We start from the raw sequence: 20,180 nt of genomic DNA, 5'->3' as shown, positions 1-20,180 counted from the left end.
CTGGGTAGATATGTTTTCATTTCTTTTAGACAAATGTGTAGGAATAATATTGCTGGGTCATTTGATTTCATTGATATTTCTTTGTTGTTTATGAATTTGTATTGTATTAATTTTTCCTGTTTATAATTTCTTTCCTTTTAATTACTCTGTGTTCAATTTGCTTTTCTTTTTCTAGCTTTTAAGGTCAAAATTTAGACAATTGCATTTGAGAATTTTCTCTCTTCCTCCAGTTTTATTGAGATATTGACAGGTAACATCATAAGTGTAAGATATATAATATAATGTGATAATTGCCTACATGTGTATATTACAAGAATTTTCTTATCTTCTAATGTAAACATGCATGTTTTAGTTGCTGTCTTATCTGACTGCTTGAGACCCCATGGACCATAGCCCACCAGGCTCCTCTGCCCATTAGAATTCTCCAGGCAGGGATACTGGAGTGGATTACCATTCCTTCTCCAGCGGATCTTTCCAACCCAGGGATTAAACTCAGGTCTCTTGCGTTGCAGGCAGATTCTTTATTGTCTGAGTCACCAGGGACCTGATGTCAGTGTATACAACTACAAGTTTCCCTTTAAAGATCACTTTGACTTCACAAATTTTGATATACAGGCAGTTTTTGCTTTACATAATAGTGAAATAATAAAAATGACCAAAGTGATCTTAATAATCTTGCAAAGTAATCTTAATAATCAATGGAAAAATGACAACTGTTCTGCGACTTTGAAAGTTTTTATTATCACATTAAAAATTCTGTTATAAACATATAGGAAAAATTTTAAATTAGTTTTATTTAGCATACTCTAATTAAAAACACTTTAATGTTTCTAATGAAACACTTTGTGAATTAAAGTGTTTGACTTCTTTGTAAAAACTGAGGCAATAGATGCAGAATTTCAGTCTGGGAAAATTTTTAAAAATTCTGCAGATGAATGGTGGTGATGATTGCATAAGAATGTGAATGTACTTGATCTCACTGTACTACACACTTTAAAATGTTATAATGGTAAATTCCATATTATGTATATGTAAGCAAAGATATTCAAGCTGGATTTAGAAAAAGCAGAGAAACCAGAGATCAAGTTGCCAACATCTGTTGGATCATAGAAAAAGCAAGAGAATTCCAGAAATTCATCTACTTCTGCTTCATTAAAGCCTTTGACTGTGTGGATCACAACAAACTGTGGAAAATACTTTAAGAGATGGGAATACCAGACCACCTTACCTGCCTCCTTAGAAATCTGTATGCAGGTCAAGAAGCAACAGTTAGACTGGCTCCAAATTGGGAAAGAAGTACATCAAGGCTATATATGTCACCTGGTTTATTTAACTTCTATGCAGAGTACATCATGTGAAATGCCAGCCTGGATGAAGCACAAGCTGGAGTCAAGATTGCAGGGAGAAATATCCATAATCTCAAATATACAGATGATATCACCCTTATAGCAGAAAGCGATGAGGAACTGAAGAGCCTCTTGAAGGACAGTGAAAGAGGAGAGTGAAAAAGTTGGCTTAAACTTAACATTCAAAAAACTAGGATTATGGTATTCATTTCCATCATTTCATGGTAAATAGATGGGGAAGCAATGGAAACAGTGACAGACGTAATTTTTTTGGACTCCAAAATCACTGCCTGTGGTGACTGCAGCCATGAAATTAAAAGATGCTTGCTCCTTGCAAGAAAAGTTATGACCAACCTAGACAGCATATTAAAAAGCAGAGATATTACTTTACTGACAAAGGTCCATATAGTCAAAGCTATGGTTTTTCCAGTATTTATGTATGGATGTAATAAAGAAAGTTGAGCAGTGAAGAACTGATGCTCTTGAACTGCGGTGTTGGAGAAGACTCTTGAGAGTCCCTTGGACTGCAAGGGGATCCAACCAGTCCATCCTTAAGGAGATCAGTCCTGAATATTCATCAGAAAGACCAATGCTGATGCTGAAACTCCAATACTTTGGCCACCTGATGCGAAGAACTGACTCATTAGTAAAGATCCTGATGCTGGGAAAGATTGAAGGCAGGAGGAGAAAGGGATGACAGAGGATGAGGTGGTTGGATGGCATCACTGACTTGATGGACATGAATTTGAGCAAGCTTTGGGTGTTGGTGATGGACAGGGAAGCCTGGTGTGCTGCAGTCCATCAGGTGGCAAAGAGTTGTAGCTGAACTGAACTGAAGCACAATTGAAAAAAGAAATAATCAGGAATAGTTTGAACAGTGCTGCCGCCTCTTCACTGTATAGGTTGTGATATGGAGTGAGTGAGCACTTTTTCTATGCCCCTGTGAATTGATATACATAGAATTTTCTAAGTTGGAATCAACTTCTTACTGTTTATCCTTTGTATATTCAATGGTATGAAGTATCTGAGAGTTCCTTCAATGTTACATTTTTGCCAGTATCACTTCCTCATTTATGTCACCATCACCACATTCCTCTGATTACAAATCTAGAGTCTTTCGAAAAACAGCAATGGTAACATTCCCACATTAGGTATTTCTTCAGTAATTCCAATTGCATTCAATCCAAATTATGCTTCCAAGATGATCACTCTTAATGTTTCTGATACACTTTCGTGTTTGTTAGCCAGTTCTGTCTTTGGCTCACCCATTTCTGTAAAATGTCATGTGGTTTATTACTGGCAGACAAGAAGGAAACAGCTTTACTATGTGTGTGTGAATTGAATAATAGATGCACAGCGATGAATCACCAACAGATTTTGGAAGAAGTGATGTGATCAGTCACTCATCATGATGCTCATTTGTTATTTGTATAGTGATTTATGGACTGATGAGTTCACATTAAAGTTTATACTTTATAGGGTTACTTGCATTTAGTATAATTGAAATGTGGTAACTGAAATTTGAACCATGTTGATGGGGGACTGGTATTATTATTGGTAACTGAAATCTGTGTATACTGGAACCTGTGCAAAGCAAGGATTGCTTTTATTGTGTTTTCTTTTTTACCTATCAGTTATTCAAAAGTGTGCTTCATTTCCAAATATTTGGAAATTTTCCTGATATCATTTTTTTATCATGTTGTATTTTAATTCAATTTTGAGCAGAGAACATATTCTATATGATTTAAGTCCTTTTCAATGTGGTAAGATTTGTTGTGTGGTCTAGAATATGCTACATATTGGCTAATGTTCTACATGCACTTGAAAAGACTGTGTATCCTGCTGTTACTGAGGGCAGCACTCTATTAGGTCAAGTTGGCTGATCATGTTGTTAAGTTCCCCAGGTCTTTACCAATTTTCTTTTGAGTTTTTAAATCAAGTAGTGAGAGAGAAGTATCTTCAACTATAATTGTGGATTTGAATATGTCTCTCCTGTTTTACTTAACTTTTTTACACAGTTTGAAGTGCTAATATTAAAAATATGTATATTAAGATTTTTATGTCCTCTTGATGTATTGAACTTTTTTGTTGTGAATGGAATGATCTTTTCAAAAAAATTTTTTCAGAGTATAGTTGATTTACAATGTTCTGTTAATTTCAGGTGTACAGCAAAGTGATCCAATTATACATAAACCTATAACTACTCTTTTCTTACATTCTTTCCCCATATAGGCCATTACAGAGTATTGACTAGAGTTCCCTGAATTATACAGCAGTTCTTATTAGTTATCTATTTCTTGTATAATCTCCCAATTTATCCCTTCCTTTATCCCCTGCTTACCATAAGTTTGTTTTCTACATCTGTGACTCTACTTCTGTTTTTGAAATGACCTTCTTGATTGCAACAGTATTCTTGAAGTCCATTTGTCTGATATTAATATAGCTATTCTAACTTTCTTCTGATTGGTGTTGACATATAATAATTTTTTCTATCCTTTTACTTTTTATCTATCCTTGTATTTATTCATGTATGCATGTTAAGTTGCTTTAGTCGTGTCTAACTCTTTGTGACCCTATGGTTCTTAGCCCGCCAGGCTCCTCTGTCCCTGGGATTCTCCAGGCAAGAATACTGGACTGGGTTGCCATGCTCTCCTCCAGAGGATCTTCCTGACTCAGGAACTGAACCCTCATCTCTTATTTCTCCTGCATTGGCAGGCGGGTCCTTTACCACTAGCACCATCTGGGAAGTCCATCCTTGTCTTCATGTTTAAGAGTATTTTCCAGAGCAGCTTATACTAGGTCTTATTTTTCATCCAGTCTAGCAATCTCTGCCTTTTAGTTGAAGTATATTCAAATATAAAATCCAAATGTCAAATGGAGGCCATTTATATTTAGTGTAATTATGGAAAGACTCATTGTGTTTATATCCTTCTTTAAATACGGGAATGTATTTAAATCCTTAGATGTTGGCTCTTCCCTATTGGTCCAGTGGTTAAAATGTCACCTTCCAATGCAAGGGATGTGAGTTTAGTCCCTTGTTGGAGAGCTAAGATTCCACATAGTTTGTGACCGAAAAACCGAAACATAAAACAGAAGCAGTATTGCAACAAATTCAATAAATACTTTAAAAATGGTCCACGTCAGAAAAGAAATCTTAAAAAAAATCCTTATATGCAAATTCCATCACCCATGCTGGCTTTATTTCTACTGACTGGTTTCCCTCTTGGGTATAGGACTTGTTGCTTTATTTTGCAAATCTAGTAAATTTTCACTGAATGCCATATGTTATGAATGTTATGTTCTTGAGTGTTTGGATTTTGTTATCTTCCTTTCAGTTTAGTTTAGTCACTCAGTCGAGTCCGATTCTTTGCGACCCCATGAACTGCAGCACTCCAGGCCTCCCTGTCCATCACCAACTCCCGGAGTTCATTCAAATTCACGTCCATCGAGTCGGTGATGCCATCCAGCCATCTCATCCTGTTATTTAAGAGGCAATTACATTACTTGCCATCAGCTTGATTTTTGAGACTAAATTTTCAGCTTTGTTATGAAGGGTCTAAATGAATTTTTGCTTTAGGGCTAATTTAACCTTATTACTAAGGCATGATCCTTCTGTGCTCTCCACTGAATGCATGGGGTATTCAGTGAGGCCTTTTCACTCTTGCTGGTAGGTGCTCAAATTTCCCCCAGATTTCTATGAGCTCAGGAGATTGTTCCGCTATCTTTTGTCTGTTTAATTCTCAGTCCCAGCCACAGAACCAAACAGAGTAAAGAAAAAGTCTTTCCTTCTCTGTGGCACTCAGCCCAAAACTAGATTTTTTTTTCATCCAAATTCACATACTTTTTTATTTCAGTCATTGCCCAGATCAAATATAATTTGGTGAGGAGTAAATACACTTAGAGAATCTTTCCCTACTCCCTCTTCACTCTTTTCTAAGTTTCTGGGGGAGAGACAGGGATCAGTTCTATGATTATCTCCTCTGTCTCCATTAATCCTAGTACAAGGGAGCTCTTCAAAGGCTGGGGGAAAAAATCTCATTCATCCTTATATTCCCAGAACTGAGCACAACGTCTGTCAGATAGTAGGTGCTCAATACACATTAGATGGATTAAAAAATATCCAAACACTCATGGCCAAACCACAGGTGAAAAGAGGCAAGGAATTGGTGTCTGATTGAAAAGGCCTGATATCTTCCTCTAGAAGCCTGTCCCCAGGGCCTCAGACTCTTCCACAGGGGACCCTGCCCTGGGTCCAGTGCAAACTCCTTGCTCTTCATTATTTGTTAGGCATCTGCACTTTATCACAGATGAATTCAGCTGAGTGAGGACAGGGAGCGGGATTCTAGAGAAAGAAAATAAAATAGACAGGAGCTCCAAGGGCTGTTATAGGAAAGGCTGTTCCCCTGGAATAACCAGGATGCTGCTTCTTACAGAGATTCAAGGCAGTGTAAGGAGATCAAGGATGTTGCTGAGGAGTGTGGAACATGGATGGTTCATGGATGTGAGACCAGTACGTTTATACATGACCCCCACACTTACAGGGCACATGCTTGGTTTAATCTGTTATCACTGTCTTGAAATTCTCAATAATTTTTGAATAAAGGACCTGCATTTTTATTTTGCATGGAGCCCCCAAATTATTTATCTGGTCCTGGTTAAAGGGAGAAACAAATGGAAATAAAGGACACAGAAAAAGAGTCACAAGAAGTGTTATTCCATCCTCATGGTTTTGTACAAGGTCCTGAGGTCAAGCCATAAGCCAGCAGCATGGCCAGGAGGACCAGGGCAACAGAGAAACCTGAGTGGCCACCAACTAATGTTTATGTGACTCCTACTGAAAGGCAGGCTTCTGAGACATCAGGATGCAGTGCCTTTGGGAACCTCTCACCTGCTTCACTTGCCAGAGTTCACAGCCTCTTTTTCTGTTGTGGTCCATCACTAATGCCATCTGGATTGTGTCACCAATGGCCCAGGCTGCGTTTCTTTGAAATTGATGACCAAGAGTTGGATGTCCTTTGCTAATATCACGTCACTGACATTAGTGATATTCCAGGAGGTAGCCAGACACAAGGGTCATCATAGCTGTGCTGTCCACTAAGAAATATTGACAGGAGAGATGCTGGAGATCATATAATAAATTAACCATAAAATTGGACATCTTCATTTTTCTTTCTTTTTTTTTTTTTATTTTTGGTAATAACCAGTGGTTTCAGCCTGCTAGGAAACAGTTACAATCATTAATATCAGATCTGAGAACCTGTAAAATACACTCATGGTTGACATACTATGGTTAGGAGTGTCCCCCAATCCCTTCCGTGTGATTTGAAACAAAAGATGACAATCTACTTTATCTAATACATTTCCTCCGTGAATTCATCATTAGCATTGTCATCGTCCTTTTCAGATAAGAATTCTTCAAGTACAGCTAAGTCTTTAGTTTAAGTCTTTACATGTTTTTTTCAGTATAAACTGGAGTGAAGATGGATGGAACACTTTGCTCTTCATCTGTAACTAGAATAAGACAAAAATGACAAGCATTGCATGAAGGAAAGTCCCCTGTTTGTCATTTTTAGGGATGTCTTTCAGCTCAGTTCAGTCGCTCAGTTGTGTCCGACTCTGCGACCCCCTGGATTTCAGCATGCCAGGATTCCCCATTCATCACCAACTCCCAGAGCTTGCTCAAACTCATGTCCATCGAGTTGGTGATGCCATCCAACCATCTCATCTTATGTTGTACTCTTCTCTTCCTGCCTTCAATCTTTCTCAGCATCAGGATCTTTTCCAATGAATCAGTTCTTCGAATCAGGTGGTCAAAGTATTGGAGTTTCAGCTTCAGCATCAGTCCTTCCAATGAATATTCAGGACTGATTTCCATTAGGATTGACTGGTCTGATCTCTTTGCGGTCCAAGGCACTCTCAAGAGTCTCTCCAACACCACAGTTCAAAAGCATTATAAGTATTTAACATATTTGGCTCTGGGCTAGACTTAAGGAAAATCCAGAGATATTCCTTGTCCTCAAGGAAGTAACAGAATATTTGGAACATGTGGGGGGAACACATAAATACCTCCTTACTGCTAAAGAGTGGCCATCAATTACAGATATAGAATTCCTGTGAGTGGTGATACAGAAATTAGTTATGCTACAGACACTACATTCAGGATCAGATGAGCTTTTATTTCTCATTTCAAGAAGCAGGACAGAAACTGCGTTTTGAAGGTTTGCCACTCCTCAAATTAAATAGCAGGACTTTCCCAGAGTAACATAAGTAAGAACACAGCACTGATGGCCAAAGGGAGCTCCTATTCATTGCTGACTGCGCTATGTCCATAGCAAACATTCTCTCATTTAGTCAGTACTAAACACTTCATATGGCTGGCACTGGATAAATATTTGTCTAATGATAGAGGATATGAATTTAAATCTTGTGCTCCCCAAAAGAAATTTTGTTTGGACTCTTTTAGTTCTGTGGAAATCAATAAGTAAGAGTCATCAGGATAAAGGATATCTCCTTTTATCTCTCTTTTCCAGTTACCATCTCCCTGTTCTCTTCTCTGAGATGGGAAGAGAGAGGAGTCAAGTTTCATCTTTACATCAACCTGCAAGGTTGATCTCCTTACTCTGGTTGGAGCTGACTCTTCAGTGTCCTGATTGGTAACCAGGATCATCTACGCTTAGAGGCTACACTATTTGCTCTCTCTCTTGCCACAACAGGGTAGTCTTTAGCTTTGGCCTGAATAATACAGTAAAAATAAGGTCTCACCACTTCTTAGAATAGGCCATTCAACTTTAGAAGCAAACACGTTAAGAAATTATTCCGTGTGTTGAATTAACTATTTGTCTTTTTAATTCTTATTGCTGCCTTTGAACTTCCAGAGGGCATTCCATTTCCTTTATATCTCCAGCCCTCAGCACTGGCCTGACAAAGAACAATGTTTGTGGAACAATGGAAAGCTGGAATGGGGTCAAGATTATGAACAAAGTGGGCTGTTGAGCCGATTCTAAGGGAGGCTGATAAATTTGGGTTTGATAATATAACCAACTCCAGCTATAAACAAGAAACTAGGAAAATCCAATAGCCATTCAGGAAAGAGAAGAAAGTGGCAAAACTTGGGAAGAGATGAAATCATTCATGACAAGTGTATAGTGAAAGAAGAGAAAAAGTCACCACAGGTCTTGGCGTCCCTCAGCATGACCCATGGAAACTTCTGGTTATAATGTGTGTTTTCTGTGGGTCATGGGAAGTGTAGAGTGCTGCCTTGGAGAAGGAAATGGCAGCCCACTCCAGTGTTCTTGCCTGGAGAATCCCAGGGATGGCGGAGCCTGGTGGGCTGCCGTCTATGGGGTCGCACAGAGTCGGACACGACTGAAGTGACTTAGCAGCAGCAGCAACCTCGGGTGCATCATTTATTCACTGTCCTCTCCCAGTGTTGCTCTGCAACTCCTTCACGGTGATGTGTCTGTATCCCAAGTGTGCTATTAGTCCAGACTGATCTCAGTCTTCCATAGCCATACAGGTATTTCTGCCATTAAATTGTTGGCTTGAAAGTCTGAACCTCCTACCGCTTCTCTCTGCTTCTCTTCTTCCTCCCATCATCCACCAAGACCCAGTGGCAGACATTCTTGCTGTCTGTTGAAACCTTTCCCTGCGCTGGGCCCTTCTGAAGGGGGACTCACTGTGGCGCTTTCCCACATAGCTGTGTGGGAAAGGAAATTTTAAAATCTATGAATATAATTGCTTTAAAACATTATCACTATTATACAGGGTCTTGGAGTTCTTGAAAGTAGAACTCATCACTGGAAGATAGTGCCAAAGGAAGAGACACTATGAAATCTACAAAATAGTTGAGGAGGTTGCTTAAACAAGGACAGCTGAGACGCCCTCTGGACACCCTTGTAAGCCTGAAGAATGCATTATCTTTATAAAGAAGCTTTCATGGAAAGCAATCATTCTATATCACCAACAAAAAAGTATTACCTTATTTTGGAATTCCATGCCTCTAAAAACCCATACTGGCCCTTAAGGATAGCTGCGTTTTTAAAAAATGTGCTCTTAAACCAGATATGTAAAATAGTAGGTTTAGGAAATTTGCCAAGAATAAACATTAGTTCACTAGTCTGTAAAAGTCAGTTTCTATTTTCTCCTCATTAATTAAAGGATATTTTGTTATTTTATTTTGAAATTTTCTATTGCCTGTAATACCAGAAAATGAAAGAGAGTGATTCTGATATTACATGGACTCTCAAGGGGCAAATAATATTCTCCAAAGTATGACTTTCCATCAAATTCTGAGGAATCATGTGAAGTATGAATTCAAATGCTGTGTCTTGAGCAGACCTTACGTTTTCTCGAAGGTGTCTTTTCTTTTCCCTCTCAAAGGATAGGAGGATAGGAGTTTGGGTCTCCAGATAGCAGCTAAGACAGGGCTTCCTGAGATAATCCTGTCAAAGTGTGCAGGTTAAACAGCTCCTTACAGGATATCACAATAAAAAATGGTGGTGAAAATGAGATCATAAAATTGAAAGAGTAAAGGATTCTTCAATGTAGCTTGATTAGTATGAACCCAGATATAATTCCTTGTGAATTACATGTCCTTATAAGATAAACATTTATACACACACATGCATGCTTAGTCATCCTGGAAATAAATGCTTGGCTCTTTCTTCATGTTGAACATTTGTGTTGGACTCATTCTCAGAGGAAATCAGTGGCTTAGGATCTTACCATTAGGGGTAAAGAGGGAGACTCAACAGTGTGAGTTTCTCAGTAGCTTAGGATGTACTAACCAGTTCAGTCCTTGTCTTATAAAATAGATATAAATAAATATCTTTATTGACCATATTCACATATGTTCACACATGGAGTTGTGTGTTAAATCTACCTATGTCCGCCTTTCCACAGCAGTTCAGAACTACAGTTCTCCTGGATTACTGGTTCACTGTAGGGAAGGAGGGAAAAAAAAACCTTGTTCTCCATTCTTCTAAGTTCTCTGGGGCCTTACACATTATACTGACAAAAGGTATATCAACAAGAGAAAAACGGAGTTCATTAATGCATGCATGGGACAGACACATAGCAGAACTTAGTGATGAGTATCTCAAAGGCGTGGCTAAAACTGGGACTTATATAATATCTTGACAAAGATCAACAACTTTGTAAAGAAGTGATAAAAAAGGGGTTTAGACTTCCAGGGGTGGCAGACCGCGAGAAAGTAGATATGTGGGGGAAAACTAGTGAGAGATAAGGCTTGTTTTAGTAAGATTGGTTATGTAGATCCCTCCGGTGGCGTCTCTGGGTTGACATGAGTCTCGAGTTGTCTCCTGTGATTAAGAGTCATCCTGCTTTTCCTGGTAGAGAGAAGGAGGCCAGAGAAGTCTCCTTGCATCTGCTTCTTCTCACTTGCCTTTAGCCCAGAATAACCCTTATGCTAAAGTGGTAGACGGGGTTGGGATATTCTGATTTCCTGCACCAACCCAGGAAAAGTTGACAACAGTAACTACAGCTCTGTTTTGCTCTGGTTCTCACGTGAGGCACATGAGTTCCAGTTTGAAAAGGGATGAAAAATGTTGCCTTGAGGAGTTTTGCCATGATGATGAGGAATCTTGTGGTCTAGTAGACTACATGTGGTCTAGCAGACTAGCATTTATTGAGTGTTTCCCATGTTCCAAGGCCTGGCCTAAGGACTTTACACACATTTAACAAAATTAAATGTGTCATTTAATTTTCATAATAACTCCCTGAAGGAGGTATACTTCTTATTGTTTTAACAGATGAGACCCTTGGAGTATAAATAAATTTACTTGTCCAAGGTCTAGAGTTAGGAGTGATGCTAGGGTTGGACCTGAATGGTCCCTTCATTAAATGAAGCCCCCTAAGTTACGCTGTCTTATAGGCACCACCACGGCCTGGTTTTCACACACCGGGTAGGTAAAGAGGGGCTGTATCCAGCCCCACAGAGGGCACGCTACTGAGCTCAGGTACCCAGTCTCCTGAGCCTGCTTTCCCCTTGTCAGAACACTGCTATCCCTCTGAGAGAGGCCTCTGCCCCTCATTCTGAGATGTCTGTCTGGACTCGGAGATGTGGGACCCCCTAAGCATTCATCTTCAATAGTCAGTCATTATGTAATCTCTTTGAATGGTTGGCAGATCTTAACTAGACTTATCAGGATGATCATTTTTGTTATGTGTATCAAGAACTAACATAGTATTGTGAACTAAGTTGCTTCAGTTGTGTCCGACTTTTTATGACCCTATGGACTGTGGCCCACCGGTCTCCACTGTCCATGGCATTCTCCAGGCAAGGATACTGGAGTGGGTTGCCATTGCCTTCTCCAGGGGATCTTCCCCACCCAGGGATTGAACCCATGTCTCTTAGGTCTCCTGCACTGGCAGGCGGGTTCTTTACCACTAGCGCCACCTGGGAAGCCCCAGCATACTACCATAGGCCAATTATACTTGAAAAGCAAACCAAAAAATAATAAAGATCAGATTTGTGTTTCCCAAAGGCAAGGATGAGGGGAGAGGTAGTTGGATGAAAGCAGTCAAAAGGTACAAACTTCCAGTTATAAGATGAAGCACCAGGGATATAATGTACAATAGATATAATAATTAACATGTGCTCAGTTGTGTCCGACACTTTGTGACCCCATAGACTGGAGCCCACCAGGCTCCTCTGTCCATGGAATTTTCCATGCAAGAATACTGGAGTGGGTTGCCAACTCTCTTCTTGCTCTCTGCTTAGGAAAATGATGGTGTGTTTGGGAGTGGATGCTCCCCTTTGCCACCTCAACTGTTCTCTAGACATAATTCTCAACTTGCTTGTTTCCACTTTCCCATCCCTCCTCTTAGCTCGTGACTTAACCTTTGGCATCTTAAGTTCCAGGCTCTAGCAGGGCCTGGCACAGAACAAGCACTGAGGATACAGTTGGTGACGTAGCAAGGAATGACAATGACTCACGTGCTGTCTTCCCAGATAATCTTGCATCATAAGTGGTCACACTGTGCAGTAAACTAGAAGAAAGTTTGAAGGTGAGACTTTCAAACAAAACAGCAGCCCTTGGGGCATCTCTGATCCTTTTCTTCAGAAACTAGTTCTATAGAAGAATGGTCAGGAAGTCCCTCTTGGGGTGGGGGTAGGGAGAGTGGTGCTAGGGCTTGTGTGCCAATGCAAACATAAGGGGTCTGCTAGGTGTTTGGTGTCCCTGAGGCGACTTTGCTGCGGCAGCTTGTGCGACAGCTGTCGACAGTGGTCTCCTGAGGTCTGTTCTGCTCACCGCACTCAGCCCTAGTTCTTTTGTAGAAAAAGCATAGAATTAGTTAAGAGGGCCAACTCTCCCCTGTTCACCACTTTTCAACTGTGTGATTTTAGAAGTCACTTTGCCTCCCTAAGCATTCGCTCTGTCATCTCTAAAGTAGGAATTACATATGGACTGACTATCTCATAGGGTTATGGCAATGTACATCAAAAAAGATTGCAAAAATGAAAATCCTTTGTCAAACAGAGCACTTGGTTGAACGAACTGTCTTCACATGCTCAGTTGGGCTGCCCATGGTGATTTATGTTTCTAGATCCCTTTGATACCTTTCAGGAAATTCCTGGCAGTTCTGACACTCAGGTGTAGCTTACTTCTCTTTGGGTTTTAAGACATGTGGGGAGATTATAAAATTTCCTATAACATTTTCTGTCTCTCTGGTGCTTCAGTTTTTTTGACATCTGTAAATTGAATGTATGATGTGCCTTTAGGCCAGTAAGTAAAAGCCATATCCCTCTCATCTCTGTTCTGAGGAGGAGGTTAGTTTACAGGTCCTGTGAGAAGGGAACTTATTAGTTTGTTTTCTAGACGAGGCTAAGCTTCAAATTGTCAGCCAACCGCAGAGATACTTGATGGGGCTCACTGGGGGTCACTGGAGTCAATTGGTGTAAGGGCAGGTGGCTTCACTGAATTGATAGTTCAGTCATCAATTTTTTTGCAGCATTGAAGAGAGAAGGGGCCTGGGAAGAAAGGTCTGGATGTACCAGAGAGAAGGACTGGAGAAGCAGAAGGAAGTGAGAGGCTGAGGAGAGCTTCAGTGGAGCAAAGAGGGAATCTGGGTGGGGGAGCAGGCCTGTCCAGGCTGGGGCCCTGAGGGCAGAAAGTGGTTTCGAAGAAAGCTCAGTGGCTTGGGTCCTGCTCCTACCATACCCAACTCCTGTCAGTTATTACTAAAAGGAAAAACTTTTCTTTCTTCAGACAACATGTCTTCAACAATATAAAAAAAGAAGTTATTTCATTTATTCATTTATTTGCATTAGCTAGCGAAGGTGAGAGGCAGGCAAAGGTATCCTTGTTCCAAATCAAGACTTTCTTACTGGGTCTGTCTAGAAGTCTCAGGAGATACTCAGGCTGTGTCCTACCAGCTTTGGGTTCTCTGCGGGGAGAAGCTGTGGGAAGAGTGCTCACCTGGCTAGAAATGCAAGCCTCACCAGCTATGTGTTGAAAATGCTCTGTTGTCTGCCCCAGTCCCCAGGGAGCCTGAGATTATGCTGTGCTTGGTTCGTTATCTCTTCTTGGCCCAGGAAAACACCCTCAGCTAGAATGAGGTCTTTCACCCTGAGGGCAATCCAAAAATCTAAAAAGGAAAAAAAAAAAAAAAGGCAGAAATTTTTTAGGATTATAAGGGCTTTTTAGAGAGTTTTAACCCAACAACTGACTTTTTTTTTTTTTTTTTCATGGAAAGAGACTGAGTTTCAGAGACAGGACTGCCACTGAAGATCAGACAGGTTGCTCAGTGCTCAGTCCTGGGGACTCCAGATGCCATATTGTCATGAAAAACTACCCCCCACCCCCACTCAGGGTGGTTCAGAGTTCGAGGAACGGTTGCCTTTGGTGCACATGAGGATGCTGCATAAACTAGTAGCTGTGTTGCTCTGGAGTAGAAATCGATTTATTTAAGAGATAAAAAGAGGAAAACACCCGTCTTATTTATTGCCATCCTTCTTAGCTGATTAAAGTCATTGGAACCATGGTATAGTAACATTTACTGAGCATTTTCTGTGTAGATACAATTATCAACCCTATTTCGCATGTGGGGAAGATGATATGCAAAGAGGTCAAGGAATTTCCTAAAGGTCATATAGCCAGTAAGTGGCAGAACCAGAATTTGAACCAAGGTAGTTAAGCTTCATGGAGAAGGAAATGGCAACCCACTCCAGTGTTCTTGCCTGGAGAATCCCAGGGATGGGGGAGCCTGGTGGGCTGCCATCTATGGGATCGCACAGAGTCAGACACGACTGAAGCGACTTAGCAGCAGCAGCAGTTAAGCTTCAATGCCTACTCTCTTAATCACCTCAGTCACCAAGACTGTATCTTCATGAATGTAAGGATCTTATTTACCAGAGGAGTCTCTGGTGGAATGAGTTGAGGAGAAATATATAATCACTTGGGAGTCTTTTATTCTAAGCTGTCCCGAAAAAACCATAAAATTAGAAGGCACCTTATGGCTGCATCCCTGACTCCAACACCCTCACCTTTAGCTCCAAACTTGGTCTTGGTTTACATGTGTTTTATAGATATGACCACAGCATCAGAGAATATTGAAGTTTTTCCATTATAGTGAGTTTTCTTAAATAATGAGGAACGTAATATTAAGTTACATTTGAGGAGTTGTTTTGTTTACAAAGTTCCGTCATGTTTGTTTCCTCATTTGAGCTTCATAACAACTTAAGTTAGAAATAAAAGCATTATTAGCCCATATTACAAACAGGAAACCATATTTCAAAGAATTTTTGGAGGGATGAAGGTAGGGATGATTCTCAAACCAGGTGTTCTGGCTCTTAATTCCATGTTTTTTTAAATACAGTATTCTGTATGGATATCTACACTGACGCGTCTATCTAGCTATATAGGTATTTTAAATTTTATTTTGATTGAAAAATGTGATTTTGAAAAGTACTCTGCCGGGGTCAGGGAGGATTTTGCATGAGTTTTGTCATATTTTCTGGGCTGACATACATCCTGTCTGTGGGATTTATTAGTGACAGGCTTTGGGATGGCTTGGCACGGCTGCCCTCAGGACTTCCTGGGAAATGAAATTTTCCCACTCTGTTTGTTGATTTTATGTGCTATATAATCAGTTCCCAAAATTTTGAGACATTAATTTCCACCTCTGGTGAGACCTTTGTGAAATTTCCCCATTTTCTCTTCAAGGAATTTCAAGTTAGTCATTACCCTTTGCAATGACTTTGGAGATTTCTCTATACACACATCTCAGCAGGACCAAAAGAAATTCCCACACAGTCAGACAGCAAACACCCTGCATTGTTCAGGCACCCAAGTGACTAAGCCTATCCAGGTATATGTAAAACGTAATCTTCAACCAGGAACTTGACATTTCCATGTAGATGTCCAAATATGTCCTCTTTCTGCATGTCCCTTACAATTTTCTATAGTCATTTTCAGGAAAGGATCTGAAAACCCAAATTTTGAAAGCATATGCATTATTATGAATGGAAAAGCAAATTTCATTACCTTCCCAGTTAAAATGATCTTGACCATTATCTAACTTCCTTTCTCATTCCTCTCAGTGTTATGGATTATTCTTGACTAATTACTTGTTGTCTTTCATCCATTAACACATCCCTGAAGAAACAAAAATTGTCATGTGAACCTCTCATAACTTCACTTCTTCTCAAAGACTTAATTGAGTTGGAGCTTATTTGTACTTCAGTGGAATATGTCCAAGGAAACTCCCAGAGTATTCAGGAAATGCTGTTTCAGTGACTCAAAAATCATACTACTTTAGTGTTATTAAAGTGTTTCTTTTTTGAAGTGATTTATACTTTATCTAGTCATCCTAAAAGAGCAAATTTCTTCCCTGAGACAGAATACCTTTTTGTGACCCAGGGTAAGTTACTTAAGCCATCTTCCTTCAATTTCCTCGGTTGCAGAAACAAAATGAAATAAAAAGAAAAAAACAGGGCCAGGCATGTTGAATTGATTACATCATAAAGCAGGTGACTGAGTTTACATATCTTGAAAATCAAAAGCCATATATGTACAGCATAATTAGTAATGCTCTATAGTGTTTGTTGTAACCTATAGAGTTAATTGGGAGAAGGCAATGGCCACCCACTCCAGTACTCTTGCCTGGAAAATCCCAAGGACTGCAGAGCCTGGTAGGCTGCAGTCCATGGGATCACTTGCAGGTGGACACGACTGAGCGACTTCACTTTCACTTTTCACTTTCATGCATTGGAGAAGGAAATGGCAGCCCACTCCAGTATTCTTGCCTGGAGAATCCCAGGGACGGGGAAGCCTTGTGGGCTGCCGTCTATGGGGTCGCACAGAGCCGGACATGACTAAAGCGACTTAGCCGCAGCAGTAGAAGCAGCATAGAGATAATTACTTGAATTACTATGACTCATCTTCTGCGTTGTATTCAATCAAATCATTCTCAAAAAAGGAAAGTAGCATGAAATAAAGCGCTGGCCCAACATTTTGACCACACAACAAATTGAAAGAGGACCAGAGGAGAAACCTTCTTCAGTGGTGGATGTGGTTTTAGTAGACACAAAATAACCAATAGGGCAACATACAGGAAAGACAGAAAACGTTCACATGCCTCTGGGACTCCTTGACCCATCACTACTTTCCTGGAGAGCCCCACATCAATTCATGCAAATCCTGTGAGGTGAGACCATCTGCCCGCTCAGGCATGCAGAAATCTCTGAGAAGGCAGAGATGGGAAATCTTCAGAGGAAAAGAAGTGCCAGTGGTTGGGAAAGGCCTGACCTTAGGAACTGAATACGCTGAGGGAAGGAGCAGACATCTTGGGGCAAAGCTGTTTTTTTTTTCCTCAAAACTTTCTTGTCCTTCACAGACTGAGAGAACAGACTTGTGGTTGCTCTGGGGGAGGGGGTTGAGGGAGGAATGGAGTGAGAGGTTGGGGTTAGCAGATGTAAGTTACTACCTGCAAAAGGGATACACGACAAGGTCCTACTGTATAGCACAAAGAACCATATTCAACATCCTAACAGTAATGGAAAAATATTTTTAAAAAGAATGTATATATATGTATACCTGAATCACTTTGCCATACAGCAGAAATTAACACAGCATTCTAAATAAAATTTTTTTTTCTCACCTTGAAGTTCGGCTGAATAACGATGGGCAATCCCTGAATTCAGTCACATGCCCCTTGGAACAGAGTACATTGTGAAAATGCATCTCAGCAAATGTCCTTCTTCAAAACATAGCTTTAAAATCAAGGACACATTTAGCTTGGTAAACGGAAATAAACAAAACAAAGTGTTCTGGAGCAACCCTGTGACCCACTGTTAAAGGAACCAAAACCCACAGGCAGAAGACGCGAGTCATGCTGAGGCAAGCAGCAGTTTCTTTGTGAGCTCAGAGGCTGTTCTTGTGAAGTCACACTTGGGGCTGCCCACAGCTGTGAAAGACCCAGTGTGTTCAATGCCTGTTCTTGCTAACCCTTGCTTTTGGCCTCCGTGGTCTAGGCAGGTGGGCATGCACAGAAAAGTTTGCTTTTGCATCAGTTTCAATTCCCTCCTCATTTTTTAGGGTAAAAATGAGAAATAGTTTACCAGGAGTTACTGAATACACACATACATATACGCACAGAATAAATCTAGGGAGACACTGAGTAAAAAATGTTATAAACTTGTTAAAATTCAAGAGACTTTTGTATAGAGAAGAAATTCATTATTGTTTAAAAGTTTGATTTATTTATTTTAAAGCTGACTTTAAAAACAGGCAACATTCTTTTAAATATTCACACACTTCTTGCCCAAACAATAAATAAAAAATAGAATTCCCTAAACATTCATACTTTATTATAAACTTAAAAATATCAAAATATAATTTAAAATCATAAGGTAAAGTATATCAGATTTTTTTAATAGTAGGCTGAATTATGACCACCTAAAGATATCAAGTCTTAATTCCTAGAGCCTGTAAATATTACTTTATAAGCAACTGTTGGCCTTTGTTGATGTGATTAAAGATCTTGATAAGGGGAAATTACCCTGGATTACTTGGCTGGGCCTTAAATATAATCATAAATGTCCTTATATGAGAAAGAGGGAGATTAGATAGACACACCCTGGTAGCTCAGTTGGTGAAGAATCTGCCTGCAGTACAAGAGAACTGGGTTCAATCCCTGGGTCCAATCCCTGGGTCAGAAAGATCCCCTGGAGAAGGAAATGGCAACCCATTCCAGTACTCTTGCCTGGAAAATCCTATGGACAAACACTCTGGCAGGCTATAGTCCATGGGGTCACAAGAGTCAGACATGACTTAGCAACTAAAACACCACCAGACAGACACACAGAAGAGGGAGAGACAGGGATTGGAGTGATGTGGCCACAAGTCAAGGAATGCTGGCATAGAGGCAAGGGATGGAGTCTCCCTGAGAGCTTCTGAAAGCAGTGCAACCTAGATTTTGGACTTCTGCCCTCTTCTAGCACTCAGAGAAAATACATTTCTGTTGTTTTAAGCCACTAAATCTGTGGTAATGTAACAGCCAGCAAAGGAAACTAATATACTCTTTAACATCCCAAGAAGAAAACAGAACAAGCTAAACTGTCACTATAATCATAAAACTATTTTTCATCATTCCTGCTTTTAAAAAAATTGATTTGATTTTGCTTTTTAATCTTTTTTAATTTTAATTGGAGGCTAATTACAGTATTGTATTGGTTTTGCCATACATCAACATGAATCCACCACAAGTGTACATGTGTTCCCAATCCTGAACACCCCCTCCCACCTCCTTCTCCATACCATCCCTCTGGGTCATCCCAGTGCACCAGCCCCAAGCATCCTGTATCCTGTTCTAATCAGCTGAGATTGCGTGTTCTGGGTATATTGCTTCCTTAACTAGGTCAGCGCCTATAACCTGGTTTACAGGTCAAGATGATTCAAACCTGAGCCACTGATCATAGGTGAGGTCCTTCTGTAACAAGGCCATCTGGTTTTGTCATGGAATTTTAATTGCCTTTCCTATTCACTTTCATTTATTTTTCTTTTGGCTTTTAAATATAATATAGTGATATAGACTTTAGGATATTTATAAGTTTCTTATGGGTAATTTAGCATACCAGTTAGGAAAAATCTAGCAGATTCATTTTCTTTTTTTTAATATAAATTTATTTATTTTAATTGGAGGCTAATTACTTTACAATATTGTATTGGTTTTGCCATACATCAACATGAATCCGTCAAGGGTATACACGTGTTCCCCATCCTGAACCCCCGTTCCACCTCCCTCCCCATACCATCCCTCTGGGTCATCCCAGTGCACCAGCCCCGAGCATCCTGTATCATGCATCGAACCTGGACTGGTGATTCATTTCACATATGATATTACATGTTTCAATGTCATTCTACCAAATCATCCCACCCTCTCCCTCTCCCACAGAGTCCAAAAGACTGTTCTATACATCTGTGTCTCTCTTGCTGTCTCGCATACAGGGTTACCGTTGTTGCTGCTGCTAAGCTGCTTCAGTCGTGTCTGACTCTGTGCGACCCCATAGACAGCAGCCCATGAGGTTCCCCCATCCCTGGGATTCTCCAGGCAAGAACACTGGAGTGGGTTGCCATTTCCTTCTCCAAAGCATGAAAATGAAAAGTGAAAATGAAGTAGCTTAGTCATGTCCAACCCTCAGGGACCCTGTGAACTGCAGCCTACCAGGCTCCTCTGTCCATGGGATTTTCCAGGCAAGAGTACTGGAATGGGGTGCCATTCCCTTCTCCGGGGTTATCGTTATGATCTTTCTAAATTCCATATATATGCGTTAGTATACTGTATTGGTTTTTTTCTTTCTGGCTTACTTCA

The 20,180-nt window shown here is 40.2% G+C and overlaps 1 long non-coding RNA gene across 1 annotated transcript; it reads right to left on the bottom strand.

Moving 5' to 3' along the window:
• Positions 1–6,509: 6,509 nt before the first annotated feature.
• LOC138445116 (uncharacterized) lies at positions 6,510–17,564 on the bottom strand. Its single transcript, XR_011258738.1, has 4 exons — positions 17,469–17,564; positions 13,787–13,955; positions 12,269–12,356; positions 6,510–7,321 (listed from the first exon to the last, which is right to left on the bottom strand). It is a non-coding gene; the product is annotated as an uncharacterized lncRNA (long non-coding RNA).
• Between the last annotated feature and the right edge of the window lie 2,616 nt (positions 17,565–20,180).

The sequence above is a fragment of the Ovis canadensis genome, chromosome 8 (genome assembly GCF_042477335.2).
Source record: "Ovis canadensis isolate MfBH-ARS-UI-01 breed Bighorn chromosome 8, ARS-UI_OviCan_v2, whole genome shotgun sequence".
NCBI classification, from domain to species: Eukaryota; Metazoa; Chordata; class Mammalia; order Artiodactyla; family Bovidae; genus Ovis; species Ovis canadensis.
The sequence above is the reverse complement of the archived record's forward strand: the minus strand, read 5'-3'. Positions and strand labels throughout refer to the sequence as shown.